Below are 15,355 nucleotides of genomic sequence, written 5' to 3'. Positions count from 1 at the left end.
AGTAAAACTGCCTGGGGAAAAATAACTGAAGATGTCAATGGTGGTGAAACTGCCTACAGATGGAAGTCTCAGGGTTTTAATTGTAGCAAAACTGCCTGGTGATGGATGACTCAAAGGGTTAATGAGGATGAAGCTGCCTAGTGGCGGATGGCTCAAGGTTAAACTGCCTGGTGAGGTATGAACAAAGGTGGTATTGGTAGTGATACTGTCTGTAGAAGGATGCTCAAGGGTTTAATCGTGGTGAAACTGTCTAGGGAATGATGTCTCAAGATGTCAGCAGTTGTAAAACTAAATTGTGAGGGATGATCCAAGGTGTTAATAGTAGTAAAACTGCCTGGTGATGGATTAATCAAGGTGAAAGTGCCTGGTCAGGTATGAGTTCATTTGTTTATGATAGAAAACTGTCTGGAGATGGATTTATCAAGGTTTTAGTAGAAGTAAAACTGCTTGTGGGAAAGATGCTTTAATGTATTAATCCTGGTAAAACCACCTAGTGAGCAATGATTCAATGTTAAACTGTACTGGAGAGTCATCACTCTCCAGTGACTCAAGGGGTTAAGAGTGGAAAACAACCTGACCAAGTATGAGTCAAAGTGTTAATGGTGGTGAAACTGCCTGGTGAGGTATGAGTCTAAGTGATAGTGCCTGGTGAGGAATGACTCAAGCTGTTAATGGTTGTGAAACTGTCTACGGAAAGATGGCTCTGGTTGTTAACAATGATAAAACTGCCTGGGGAGTAGGTGTGGTGGCAATGGCTTGTTGTGGAGGAACTTTGTGAGCTCATCACGTCATCAGTGACTTTGCTAGCTTATAGCTCCATGATAATTTCAAAGAATTGTTGCCGGTGGTGGAACTGATTGGCGAGGGAGGACTCAAGGTGCTAATGGTGGTGAAACTGCCTGGGGAAAGTTGAGTTAAGGTGTTAATGGTAATGCAACTTACCATAAAGGTTCAAGGCATTAACGGTGATGGATAAGGTTGTTGCCTATTGTGAAACTGCCCGATGAAGGACAACTAAGGTGTTAACAGTGGTGAAGCTGCCTGGTGAGAGAAGACTCAAAATGTTAACTGTTTAAAACTGCCTGAGGAAAGATGACTGAAGATGTAACTGTGGTGAAACTGCCTATAAGGAAGGATGACTGAAGATGTTAACAGGGATAGACACTGTTTTTTGAGGAATGACACTAGGTTTATTTGTGGTGAAACTGAATAGTGAGGGTTAATGCAAATGTTGCCAATGATGAAACTGCTTGGTTAGGGATAATTTAAGCTGTTGCCAGTGGTGAAACTGCTTGTTGTAGGAGCACTCAAGGAGGTAATGGTGGTAAAACTGCACGAGGAAGGATATCGCAAAGTGTTAGTAGTATAAAAAGTATTTCTTACATTGCTTTATGTTCCTTTTACACTTTGTCTTGATGCTTCTCTGTAAAGCACTTTGAGTTGGATGTCTGTGTAGTTTCTCATTCATCCAGGTCATGGTTATCCAAAGTTGTTTAAATCAATCCAACTGGACTTTAAGAAAGTTCCTTGAAGACGTTTCACCTCTCATCCAAGAGGCTTCTTCAGTTCTGGTGGTGATGTTGCCTCAGCTTATAACCTCTGTGAGGTGTGGTCAGCGCTATTCACATTCCGACGACCATTGCCAAGGCCTATCTGGTCGTTGGGAGCCAGGGAGTGACAAAGGGGGTCGTTGAAATGCGAGTTTAACCCCCCCCCACCCCCCCACCCCCCCACCCCCCCCACCCCTCCTTCAGAGATGGCTTCTCCACTTTGACATGGAGGGCTTCTTTCACACCTCTCTCAAACCATCTGTCCTCCCGTCCAAAATCTGAACATTGGTGTCTTGAAATGAGTGTCCCTCTTCCTTGAGGTGAAGGAAGACCGCCCAATCCTGTCCTGAGGAATTGGCTCTTCTGTGTTGAGCCATTCGCTTGTTAAGTGGCTGCCACTTAAGTGGCTGCCACTTAGGACAGGATTCGGCGGTCTTCCTTCACCTCAAGGAAGAGTTGAGTTGGCTTATTGCTGAAATGTGCCACACAGACAAACTTGCCTCGTTGGTGAAACTGAGAAGCTTATGGAAGTGAGCCATCATTAATCGCACAAGTGCTTTCTCTCCTGTGCCATGACAGCGAGCACTGCATCACTTCCAGCTTTAATTCCACATGCAGCCGTGGAGGTGGTGTTGTTTATGAAGCGTTGGCTGAGTGCCGAGACTCAGTGAGCACAGCAGACAGGACGGCAGGGGAGGAACGGGTTAATGTATAGGAGGCTGAGCAGTGTGGGAGTCAGGTCGCAGCTATAATCAATATGAAACAGTTGGAGAAAGTTAGAAAGTGGAGACGGAGAGACGTGGAGGGGGCAGGTAGAGAAGGGGTGGGAGACAATAAAGCTCAACTGATTTGAATTCTATTCATAATTCTCTGCTGGGAGGCTGGTTAGCTGAAGGCGGCGGATGATGAGAGATGGAATGAAAGAAGGGGAGAAGGTGTGGGAGGAAGAGAGAGAAACAAAGGGAAGGACAGGATGGGATGGAGTGTTGAGTCTCTGAGGGGGAGGGAAACTGGGAATTAAATACAGCTCGGCTTCAAACAGAAATGTAGAGAGACAGACAGAATGAATGGAGGACAGACGGAGAGAGAGAGAGAGATGGGGGGGGGGTGGGGGCTGCTGATCTACTGCAACTGCTCTGTTTGATTCCTGCAAATCAAAAACAAGAACAGGAACCATTATCCTCCACACACATTCTGTCCACAGCAGTGGGCAGTGCAGCACCACAGTAATCTGATTACTGCTCCAGTTACAGGGGCTCAGCAGATGGATGCAGTCAGGCTGCAGCAGAGTGTGAGGCTGTTTCCATATTAATACATCTGTACTGGTCTTATGTAACAAGTCGTCAATCACTAGCATCTCTGCACACCTTCATACTCATCTCATATATATCATATATTAGGAGTCAGTGAGGTGCAGCTAATGATCCCACTGCCTTTACTTGTCTTGTGTCTAATGTATTACAGTTAATGTCCCGCTGTGACTGCTGCTGCGTAGAACATGAGCGCCCTCTGCTGGACCCCACTACAGGATCTGTGCTGTATGGATGTAAATCAGTTGAAAAAATCATTTAATTTAAAAGTTTTATTATTTTCACTTTTATAAAATACAGTATTCCAAACACATACTGTAAAATATGACAGCTTTAGAACATTTTTATTGTTGAATGGCTGACTGCAAAATCACAGTTTTCACTATATTCAAATCAGCAAAAAAAATCATTATTTTATAGATATTTGCAGTTCTCGATATCTAGTAATAACTAGTACATATTGTCCACATCAAAAATCTGTATTTTTAAATAGTTCTTTGTTCTTTTACGTGTGACCATAACTTACACAGTTTTACTATATTTACATCAACAAAACAAAAAATGTAAAAACATTTTACTGATGCCTGCACAGTTTTTGAACATTACACCATTTTGAACATTTTTTTTATCATATTTATATATTTCAGTTGACCTGTTTCCATTTAAATAAGCATTCTGCACACCTGTGTAAATTGATGGTTTTGAAGTTATTAGAAAATGTTTTAAAAACAAATGTTTAGAATAGAATAGAATAGATCTTTATTGTCACTGTTACAGAAAACAATGAAAATCGGCTTAGTACTCTCCGAATAGCAGCATTCAAAATAGTCTATATAACACACCTTACAAAAATATATACAACATAAGAGCAAAACACACCTTAAAAATATATATACAACATAAGAGCAAAATTGCAAATGGTATGAATTGCACTGACTCATAAATATTGCACTTGCAGGTATGTGATATTGTCATTCAGGGGGAGGGAGCAGACATTTGACAGCTTGGGGATAAAAGCTGTTTTTGAGTCTTGGTTTTGACTCTAAGTGTCCTGTAACGTCTACCTGAGGAGAGGGAAGAGAACAGAGAGTGTCCTGGGTGTGAGGGGTCTCTGGTGATTCCCCTGGCTTTCCTCTGAAGTGTGCTGGTGTAAACGTCTTTGAGGGGAAGTAGTGTGGTCCCAATCACCTGCTCTGCTGCTCTCACCACCCATTGCAGGTCCTTCCTGTCTTCTGCAGTGCAGCAGGTGAACCACACTGTACACTGTAGTTTATGAGTAATTGCGATTGTTTTGGTTAAAACTCTAACATCTATACACCATAAAAGCGCCCCAAAACCACATTTCACTTATGGTCCACATATTTCATGTTTAATTTGAACATATTTTAACACATTAAATTGCACATGTGCTATAACACTTGTACATGTGACCACATGTGTTTCTGCACTTTTAAAATTCATGTGATTTTTTTGTAAAGGGACCCAATTCATCGAAAATAACATTTCAATCTTAAAAGGTTGATCTAAATAATTAAAATTGATTTTTAAAATTATCTCTCAGCAATACATAAGTTTTTCCAATTAGTATTTACATCTATCTATCTATCTGTCTGTGTCTGTCCGTCCGTCCGTCCGTCCGTCCGTCCGTCCATCCGTCCATCCATCCATCCATCTATCTATCTATCTATCTATCTATCTCCAAAAACTTCAAAAATAGCAGTATTTTACAGATATTCACTACTTTTGGAAAAATAATGCATTATATAAATTGCACTATACTGCAGTCAATACTACAAATTTATACTGTATATACATAGTCAAAACAATCCTTTAAAATATCGCTTTCTCCTGGATTTGCAAACATCTTCTCTTGAGCACATTTATTCATTTTCAGTAGGCCTTGAAAACCAGGACAACTGTAAAGCAACAACAAAATCATATAGATAGGTTATGAAGTTTATAACTTGCTCTATGAACATTACATTATGCCATTGTAAATCAATCAGTACAATCAAAATATTTTAAAACCTTGCAAATGGCAGTTGAATGAAAAGGAAAATACAGCTGTAGATATGTGTCACCTGAAGTCCTATGTACGGTATAATATATTTATAAATTTATATGTATTTAAATATGCATAAACTTTCCTTGTATTCAATCACAAAAAACATGATTGATATATATGATATATATTGATTTACTGATTTACATGTTCAACAAATAAACAGGTCAAAACTTACAAGTTCACATTTTTTTTAAAAAAAAGATATTTTTGGAATTATTCATTCTTTCTTTTTCAAGTTTAACCATAAAATTATACAGTTTTACTGTATTTTAATTATTTTACATATTTGCCCCTAACATTTTTTGTAGTATCTGACTGTTTTTAAATGTATTTTTTTCCAGCACCTTTGCTGGAAGATTGTCACTAAGTTTTTGAACTGAACAAACAACTTTGCTCATATAAAAAAAGTAAATGTAAAATCGTGTAAAGTCACATTTTTCCCACAAATCTCAGCTCACAGGTTGTTTTGATCCACACTTACTGATGCTTTATATTACCTCTGTCTCATCAGGTTGACAGAAATGTTGGACACAGAAATGATTCTTATTGTTTTGAGCTGATCTGCAGCTGATGGAGCACACTCGTTCTATTGTGATATTCAGGGGGTCTGAGGCGCATCAGACTCATCTCGACCAGACCGTCAGCTGTGAGGATCCCAGAGTTCCGTTTGTTGGAGTGAAACAGCAGCTGATGGACCATGTTGGATCCATCAGAGGAGTTCTTCTGTTTCCACATTTCCTATTAAAGCTGCAGAGCAGAGCAACGGTTCCTTGAATGCGCTCGCTGCTTAGGGTCAGGGCCAATGGAAGGCTGGGTATTTTTGCTTTGTGACGTCACGACCCGTGCCTAGTGTGTCAGGTCACGCTCGCATCGATGGAAGCAAAGTTTTTAAATCGGGCTGCAGCAGCTGGTTTCCACAGTTCATCTGCAGACAGACGGCGAGTGAAAACTGACCAAATTCACAAAAGTCTCTAAGCAAGCACAAACAGTTGCCATGGAAACAAGAAGACGCTCCCAGAAAGCACAAATCAGCGAGGACACTGTTTGTCCAAACTGTTCAGCCAAGGACCCTCAGGATATGATGAAAGTCCAAACTCATACATCCAGCTTGAAGGACACGCTCAGAACTTTTCTGAGTGTTGAACACAAAGCTAAACAAAAGCTTAAATTGATTGTTGACCTTCAGGAGATGGAATCAGTACACACTCCAGACAGTGAAAAAGATAAAGAAGACATGGACCTTCCAGAGGTGGAATCAGTCCACACTTCCGACTTCGAAAATGGTAAAGAAGACATGGACCTTCAGGAGGTGGAATCAGTCCACACTTCTGACTTTGAAAATGATAAAGAAGGCATAGACCTTCAGGAGGTGGAATCAGTCCACACTCTGAAGGGTGAAAAAGATGAAGAAGGCATGGACATTCTGGAGTGGAAAGAATCTACACTCCCATATATAGAATGAATGAGACACAACACAGTCCAGAGGGATGAAAAAAAACAAAAAGTCAGAAGTCAAAAGAAAAGTTTAAATTTAGGGTCGATGTAATTGTCGATTCACTGATTTTTTACATCTTCAAACAAGCTAGATACGGCCGAGAATCAGAAAACTTTGACACTGTCTCTGAGCGGCTCTTCAAGAGAGTCTGGGCTGAAGTCCAGGATGAAGACTATGATCTGTCCAAACACAACTTCAAAACCCTTGACAAGGACATTTACAAGAAGATCTGCAAAAGTTTGAAAACCAAAAACCCCAAACTTCTTGTGAATCTCTTGTTGTTGGACTGCGTTGGATGACGTTGTCGTCTCCATTATCAAAGAAGCTCTGATGACCCCACCAGAGAAGTCCTCCATAAAATCCAGAATTACTGCTGGCTTCTTAGGTACTTCTTGAGTCTACACTCTGGAGAATGAAAAAGAGGCCCTGATGAGCCCATCAAAATATCCAGGTTATTTGGTACATCCAGATAACTCTTACACAGGGAGAACATGCAAGTTGCATGTAGGGGGATCCTGGGAAGGCCAGGACGCGAACCACGGATCTTATAGCTGCAAGGCGAAGGTGCCAACTACCAAGCCACTGTGCAGCCCTAAAATTATTATTATTATTATTATTATTATTATTGTTTGGTTCCATTCACCATGTACTGGTGTGAGGAACCTATTAAAAACCCTTGGGTTTATTGTTAATATTATTGTCATTATTGGGTAATTCTAATACTACTACTACTAATAAAACAGGGTAAAATAATATTATTTTATACATAATCAAAAAAATATTAAATTATTATTAAATAAATATTGAAATAAAAAATGAACACACTTCACATGTGCTATTTACAAAGTGTGTATATTATGTTAACTGTTAAAGATTTATGTTTGACTGGAAAGTTATGCGATTTTCATTGTGTTTAAATGAGCAAAAATAGCATTATTATACAGATGTTTGCTACTTTTTAAAAATAAGTAAAAATTAAAAAAAAAAAAAAAACAACACACGGGTCAAAACTACCTGTTCATGTAAGGGGAAAAAATGCCATTATTCTTTCATTCTTTTTCAATTGTGACCATAAAATTGCAGAGTTTTACTGTATTTAATTATTTCACATATTTCTTACAGAGGCAAATCAGACTTGTCAGATTTAGAGTTTTAAAAGCCATCAAATTTGCAGTTGTAGGCTTGTAGTTTTCGACTGGTGTCTTTTAAACATCCAGTTAATAAATGCTGTGGAGTCCGTTTAAGTTACAACAGTCGACTTTGTCCACCATTAAGACTGTTAATACATTGTGTAGTGATTATTAGATTTAGTCTCTTTCTTCTTTGACATCTTTTGTCTGAAGTAAGAGACACTTTAATGAACTTTTACTTTAGTGAACAAATACAGCAGAAAAATTTAAGGTGTCGTCTGTGTCTTCAGCACAAGACAGTGAAAGATTTTTTCAGATATTACTCAGTTTTTGAGCTGTGTCTTTTTAAAGCCCAGTTGATAAATGCTGCTGAGTCAGTTTAAGTGACAACAGTTAGCTTTGTCCACCATTTTGTCTTCTCCTCAACTGTCATTTAGTACTTCAGGTGGTGATTATTTGATATAAATAGTCTCAAACTTACATCTTTCTTCTTTGACAAGTTTTATCTGAGGTAAGACTCACTTTGCTTTATTAAACTTTTAGTTTAACAAACTAGCTAAAAGTGTTGGTGCTACATATGTAAATACTGGGAAAGCGATAGCTAACAAACAACAAGGAGAGAAGCTTTAGGTAGTTTGAACTACTTTATATCCAGCTTTAGACACAGCTACAGTAGATAAATGTAAGGTGTCTTCCAACTGAAGACCTCCTGTTGAATATGATTTTAATTGTTTCTTTGGTGCATAACAAATCACAGCTAGTGAGCGTAATGAATAGCTTGAGTAGTGTCTGAAATGTTAGCCTGCCAGGGTGCTCCTTTGTCTAATCGGTGTATATTAGCATCCAAAATGACAAAGTATAGAAATTCCTGAAAGAAATATAAATTTATTTTACGCCTCTATGTATTTATTAAACCCAGTGCTGTTTCTTTTATTTATGACATGTTTTAAAAATTTTCTCATGTAAAAAAAAGAAAGAAATGTTTTTTAATCTCTTTTTTTATACCTCATGTCCATCAGTTGAGCTGTTTTCATTGTCACTTTGGGCATTCAGGATCTGTGTCAAGGCTTCTGCAACAGTAAGTGTCCTTATTTGTTTATTACTTACTTATTTACTTAATCTATGCTTCCTAAATTGCCCCCAGGGGACAACATTTTTTGAATTGAATTGAATGTATTTTAAATCTGCCATAATTTACTACAAAACATCCAAGTGTAGTGATTAGAAGTGCGAAATTACAATAAAATCTAAATTATGAAAAGCTGCAGGAGAAGAAAGGTTAGTAGGAAGTGTTTTTCTAACAAAGCATAACAAAATGGCAAATATTGCTTGAAGGTTACAGAACAGTTTGGATGCAGAAATGCAGTTTTTATTTTTGTTAATGTATTGCAGAACTATTCAGTTAAACATCTGGATTGGATTGATTTGATTAACTTTAATGTAGCTGGAATGTGTTTTATCTTGGAAAACTGTATTAGATTGGGAATCGATACTGGTTTGGTGGCAAAAAAAAAACTTGATTGAAAAACAATTGGGACATTCCTAATTTTTATGATTATTAATAACGTAGGGTGTCAGCCTTAATATTCATTTTAGTCAAGTGAGGTTGTATTGTTTGAATCTTTAAGACTTTTAATCATATCTATTTAAATTATTCAGGTAAATTCACATTCTAAATAACATTGTAAAGCCTTAAAACTGAATAATAATGTCAATCTTATTGTTGTATTGCTTTCAAAAACTTGACAACATTCTGATCTAAACCCTAAAAATGAGACCATGTAGGGACATTTTTAGCATTGCATTGCAAAAAAAAAAGAAAAAAAAAAAAGAAGAAGAAGAAATTGTTTTTAGGTTAAAATTCCGACAGCTGTGGTCATCAGAATGCTGCCGTAAAATTACAGTACAAGATATTTTTCATTTACGATATAGAAATGTATTGATACTGTTGATTTTATAGTTAAAATGTGCTTCATTCCATATTTTATTGTAAAAAAAAAAAGTTTTAACCTTTAAAAATATTTTTGTTTTACTCGAAAATTTACATGAAAATACTATATAGAATAAAGTTTGTGTGAACTATTACAGCATTTTTCCATTATAAGCACAACAGTTAGTGTATTTAACATTGAATATGTATTAGTAGCAGTGACATATATGCAATAACTGCGGTTATAGCAGCCATAAATATTAAAGCATATGTATGTTATTAACACAAAAGTACATCAATTTGACTGGTACAAACTGTAATTTTTACATGAAATAAATACAAAAATTGCCATGTTACTTGTTATAAATATTACAGCATGTTTCCATTATCAGCACAACAACATGTACGTTTAAATGTGAAAAATATTTCAAGAAATAAATGCAAAAAATACAGCATTGATGTTATGCATATTATGGTATTTTCCATTAAATAACTGTGCAAGAGTAGGCAAATGTTCTTTTTCAAGAGAAAAAAAGGGAAAAAATACAGTTTTTTCCTGATTACTTTATTTACAGTGGTTCAGAACTGTTTTAGTTTACAGATTTTTACTGTTGTGGTTTGACAATATTTCACCATAAACGTTAGTGTTTACATTCTAATTGATACAGAAAAAGGGAAGAACTGGTGTCTAAAATTCCTCCAGAATGCAGAATATGGAGCGCCTGATGCTCAACTTCATGGTGGAGCACAAACAAGTGAACCCACCATGATCAAACTCCATATGGGGCTGTGGACTGCTGGGTTGTGTCTTGTGTCTCGCTGTCATAAACAAGCAGAGCCGTTGGTGCGTTCAGTCTAAATATGGCTATGGTGCTGCTCTGAGTTAGGAAGCTGCAGGGCGACTGTATAAACATCCAGCCTTCAGGTCGCCGATGGAAAATCCTCACCGGTAGCTGTAGTGTTGTGGCCTCCTGTCAGACATAATGGTGCACATGTTTTACAGTTTGTTGCTGTGATGGAGGAGAGCGAGTCACAACAAAACATGTTCAAAAAGACATTCATGTGCAAAAGTGAGAAGTCGCAGTGACATTCATACCAGGAGGAAGAACTGATTATCTAGAGCATGTGCAGCAGTTTGCATGGATGTAGTGTTTTACACAGAGTAGGTTTGGAAACTTTGGGCATCAAACATTTACTTGCATTCATTTCTATGCACCAGTTTGTTCCTTTTCTGCATCAATACATGGTGGAAGTGTCTTTATTTACACGGTTTTAAAAGAATCTGTTAAAAAAAAAAAAAAAAAGCCTGATCGCACCTTTTTGTTGCCGAACTAATGTTAAACAATGAAATAGTGTTGTTACAGTGGGTACAGAGGCTCAGAAGCAGGGAAATGAGACAGCAGCCGAGTGACTGATTTTAACAAGATTTATTGTACAAAGACTCAGATGAAAATAAATAATTAATAAACCGGAAATGGAAACTACATGAATATGCTGAAGGCGTAACAGAACTAGACTTCCCCTAGGGGAAAGGCGGACTAAGTTCAATTCAATTCAATTCAATTTTATTTATATAGCGCCAATTACAGTCAAATTGTCTCGAGACGCTTTACAGAACCCATATGCCTGACCCCCAGAGCAAGCCAAAAGGCAACAGTGGCAAGGAAAACACCCTTTTAACAGGGAAAAAAACCTCGAGCAGAACCCGGCTCTAATGTGGGGGGACCCATCTGCCTGCTGGCCGGGCGGGTTGAGAGGGACAGAAGAGGTAGAGATAGAGGGATGGAGGAGTGCAGCTACAACCAAATAAACTAACCCACAATTGGTACCACCAAGGAAGGATAACAACTAAACATTAACCTGAAATAACTGACATCCTAGACTGCCAGAAATTCCCAAACACTAATCCAGAATCCCACATAACTTTAGCAGAAAACTACAACCGACAATCAATAAAGAAACTATTATCTGGTGTAGCAAGAGCGAGAACTTAGCTGACAGTCTCTCTAGATTTAATTCAATTCAATTTTATTTATATAGCGCCAATTACAGTCAAATTGTCTCGAGACACTTTACAGAACCCATATGCCTGACCCCCAGAGCAAGCCAAAAGGCGACAGTGGCAAGGAAAACACCCTTTTAACAGGGAAAAAAACCTCGAGCAGAACCCAGCTCTGTATGTGGGGGGACCCATCTGCCTGCTGGCCGGGTGGGTTGAGAGGGACAGAAGAGGTAGAGAGGTAGAGGGTTACAGGTGGAGGTAGAGGGATAGAGGTAGAGGGATAGAGATAGAGAGGTGAGGGGTGGGGGGTGGGGAGACACAAGGACCATAAAACACACAGTTTAATACGTGCATGATAAGACAGATGATACATGCAATGTACAACTAACATGGAAACCAATTATAGTTTACTGCTATGGTGTACGGCTCTGGCATTAAATATACTACATATGTAGCTGGTGTTAAATTCAAAAATATGTAGAGGAGCAAATCAAGTATAGTAAGGGCAATGCAGAGTAGATTGGTGGGAATGGGCAGCTGGAAGCAGTGGGCTGGAGGAAGGTCAGCAGCAGCATCCCACAGATGGAGATTGGGCCAGTTGGTGGGAGAACAACCAAAGATCTGAAGCATCCAGCTCTGGGACCAGGGACACTCGGAGAAAGGACACAGGGAGAAACAGAGTAAATGTAATGCAATAGTGGTATATATAGTAAATACATAGGTAGTTAGAGAAAGGCTCAGTGCATCAAGAGAGGTCCCCCAGCAGCCTAGGCCTATAGCAGCATAACTAGGGGACGTCAAGAGGGGAAGTCAGTTGTGCAAATGAAAACACCAGCTCACCCCATCAGGGTCCCCTTGTCAGCCCTAACTATAAGCTTTGTCAAAAAGGAAGGTTTTAAGCCTGGTCTTAAAAATAGAGAGGGTGTCCGCCTCCCGAACCCAAACTGGGAGCTGGTTCCACAGGAGAGGCGCCTGATAACTGAAGGCTCTGCCTCCCATCCTACTTTTAGAGATTCTAGGAACAAGTAAGCCTGCAGTCTGAGAGCGAAGAGTTCTGCTAGGATAATATGGTACTATCAGGTCTTTAAGATATGATGGAGATTGGTTGTTAAGAGCTTTATATGTCAGAAGAAGGATTTTTAATTCTATTCTAGATTTAACAGGAAGCCAATGAAGAGAAACCAGTATAGGAGAAATATGATCTCTCTTGCCAACTCCCGTCAGTACTCTGGCTGCAGCGTTCTGGATCAACTGTAGATGTCAAAGAGCTTTGGGACAACCTGATAATAAGGAATTACAGTAGTCAAGCCTAGAAGTAACAAATGCATGGACTAGTTTTTCTGCATCGCTCTGAGACAGGATGTTCCTGATTTTCACAAAAAGGGAGTCCTACAGATTTGTTTTATGTGTGAGTTAAAGGACATGTCCTGGTCAAAGATAATGCCAAGGTTCCTCAGAGTAGTACTGGAGGCCAATGTAATGCCATCCAGAGTAGTTACTCTGGATATACAGTTGTGGTCAAAAGTTTAGATACACTTGTAAAGAACATAATCTCATGGCTCTCTTGAATTTCCAGTTATTTCTACAACTCTGATAGAGTGATTGGAACAGATACTTCTTTGTCACAAAAAATATTCATGAAGTTTGGTTCTTTTATGACATTATTATGGCTTAACATAAAAAGTGACCAAATCTGCTGGGTCAATAATATACATACAGCAACATGAATTAGCAATTTTGGTGACTTAGAAAGTTGTGTCAGTGAAATGAGCTTCATAGCATGGCTTCTTAACTTCTTGTGAGTGATTATGAGTGACTACAGCTGGTGACTTCTGAGACCATTTAAATAGGGCTTGTACTGTTCTCTGTACGTGTTATATACAGCTTGTATGTCAACGCAGTTAAACAGCCAGCCAAACTCGGTTTTCACGAGCCAGGAAGCGAGCGCCTTGCTCCTTTATTAACGTGTCATGGACTACAGGTGAAAACTTGTGAATGAAACTGCAAATGTACAAACAGAGAAGAGGAAAGGGTACTTTTAGCTTGGTTATAAAGCTGTCACACTGATACAAACTGCTAGCAAAGTGCTACCAACAACCATTACACATCAGACTAATGAATGAATGCTATGCTAACATGCTACGTAACTTATCACGTAACGCCATTGATACGCTGATGTGCTCATTCACATGCTAACATAGTCGGACATTAGCTTAACACATTTCTGAGATCAAACGGACTAAACCACAATAAATGCTTCTCTACAAATAAACAACAGCCAAATTAAGTATTTTATAGTAATCCTCAACACTAAACAATAAGAAAAAAACTTACAGCCATTGCTTTCGCGGGTGTAGTAAAAAACGTAACAGGAGGAACGCTATCACCATGTGTCTGCTTCTCCCTGCGTGTGTACAAGTGAGCGTCTCTCTCCCATAATGCAAAGCACATCCTTTTTAACATTTCACAATAAAACACTGATGAAATCATTTTAACTTGCTTTTTAAACTGTATATTATTTAATCATAAATGAACTGTTATCTGCGGGCAGAACACTCCCCGTCTGGCTTTACCAATGCCACTAACTTTAACTTTTATGTGTTAGTCCTCTTCAAGGAGGATGATGACATCAGAGATGGGCCGCAGGTAAGTCTTTGATGTTCCCTTAGATGATGTCCGCACCTCGACCTTGCGAACCTTGCCATCACTACTTGGAAAGGTAGATGTTACAACAGCCATAGGCCACTCATTCCTAGGAACTTGGCCTTGTTTTAACATCACAATGTCTCCAGGTTGCAGGTTGCGATGGGTTTTGTGCCATTTGCGTCTTGAGTGCAGAGTGCTGATGTACTCATTCCTCCAGCGGCTCCAGAATACATTAGCGAGAGCTTGTACTTGTCTCCACTGAGCTCTCAGGAGATCTTTTTCAGTAAAGTTTACAGGTGGAGCAGATAAGCTTGGCTTTTGGGTCAAGATCATGGCAGGGGAAAGCAGAAAAGGCGAGGAAGGGTCCGACGAGACCGGAACCAAAGGCCGTGCATTGATTATTGCTGATATCTCTGCCATTAAGGTACACAGCACATCATGCGTCAGATGAATGTGTTTGTTCTGCAAGAGCATGGAGTCCAAGATTCGGCGCGTCACTCCAATCATCCTCTCCCACACTCCCCCCATGTGGGAAGCGTGTGCTGGGTTGAACTCCCATGTGCAGCCGTTGCTATGGAGATACTTCAGGATGCTGGTTTGGTTTTCGTCGGGCTGTCTCATGCCCAGTTCCAAATTAGCTGCAATGAAGTTAGTGCCCCTGTCTGACCTGAGCTGTTTTGCTGGGCCTCTAACTGCAAAGAATCTCCGCAGTGCATTTATGCAGCTGTTAGTATCCAATGATTCAATAACTTCAATATGGACACCCCTAGTATTCATACATGTGAACAGAATTGCCCATCGTTTGCTGTGAGCCGCGCCCCCTCGTGTGCGACGAGTGACCACTGCCCACGGTCCAAACACATCAAGTCCCACGTAAGAGAAAGGTGGAGATGTGTTGAGCCTCTCTGGAGGGAGGTCCGCCATCTTCTGTACCGCTAGTTTCCCTCTCAGCCTGCAACATGTTACACAGTGATGAAGGATAGAGCCAACCAGCCTCTTTCCAGAAACAATCCACAGACCAGCTGCCCTAATGGCCCCCTCTGTTAACTGGCGTCCCTGATGTTTCACTGCCATATGATAATGCTTTGCTAGCAGTCTGGTTACGTGACTCTGCTTTGAGAGGATAATTGGGTTCTTTACCTCTGACTCAAGGGAAGCATGTCTAAGCCGTCCCCCAACATGCAACAGACCATCACTCATGTAGGGGTCAAGGTTCAGGATTGTACT

Source organism: Amphiprion ocellaris, chromosome 5 (genome assembly GCF_022539595.1).
Source record: "Amphiprion ocellaris isolate individual 3 ecotype Okinawa chromosome 5, ASM2253959v1, whole genome shotgun sequence".
NCBI lineage: Eukaryota > Metazoa > Chordata > Actinopteri > Pomacentridae > Amphiprion > Amphiprion ocellaris.
Note: the sequence above shows the minus strand (reverse complement) of the source record.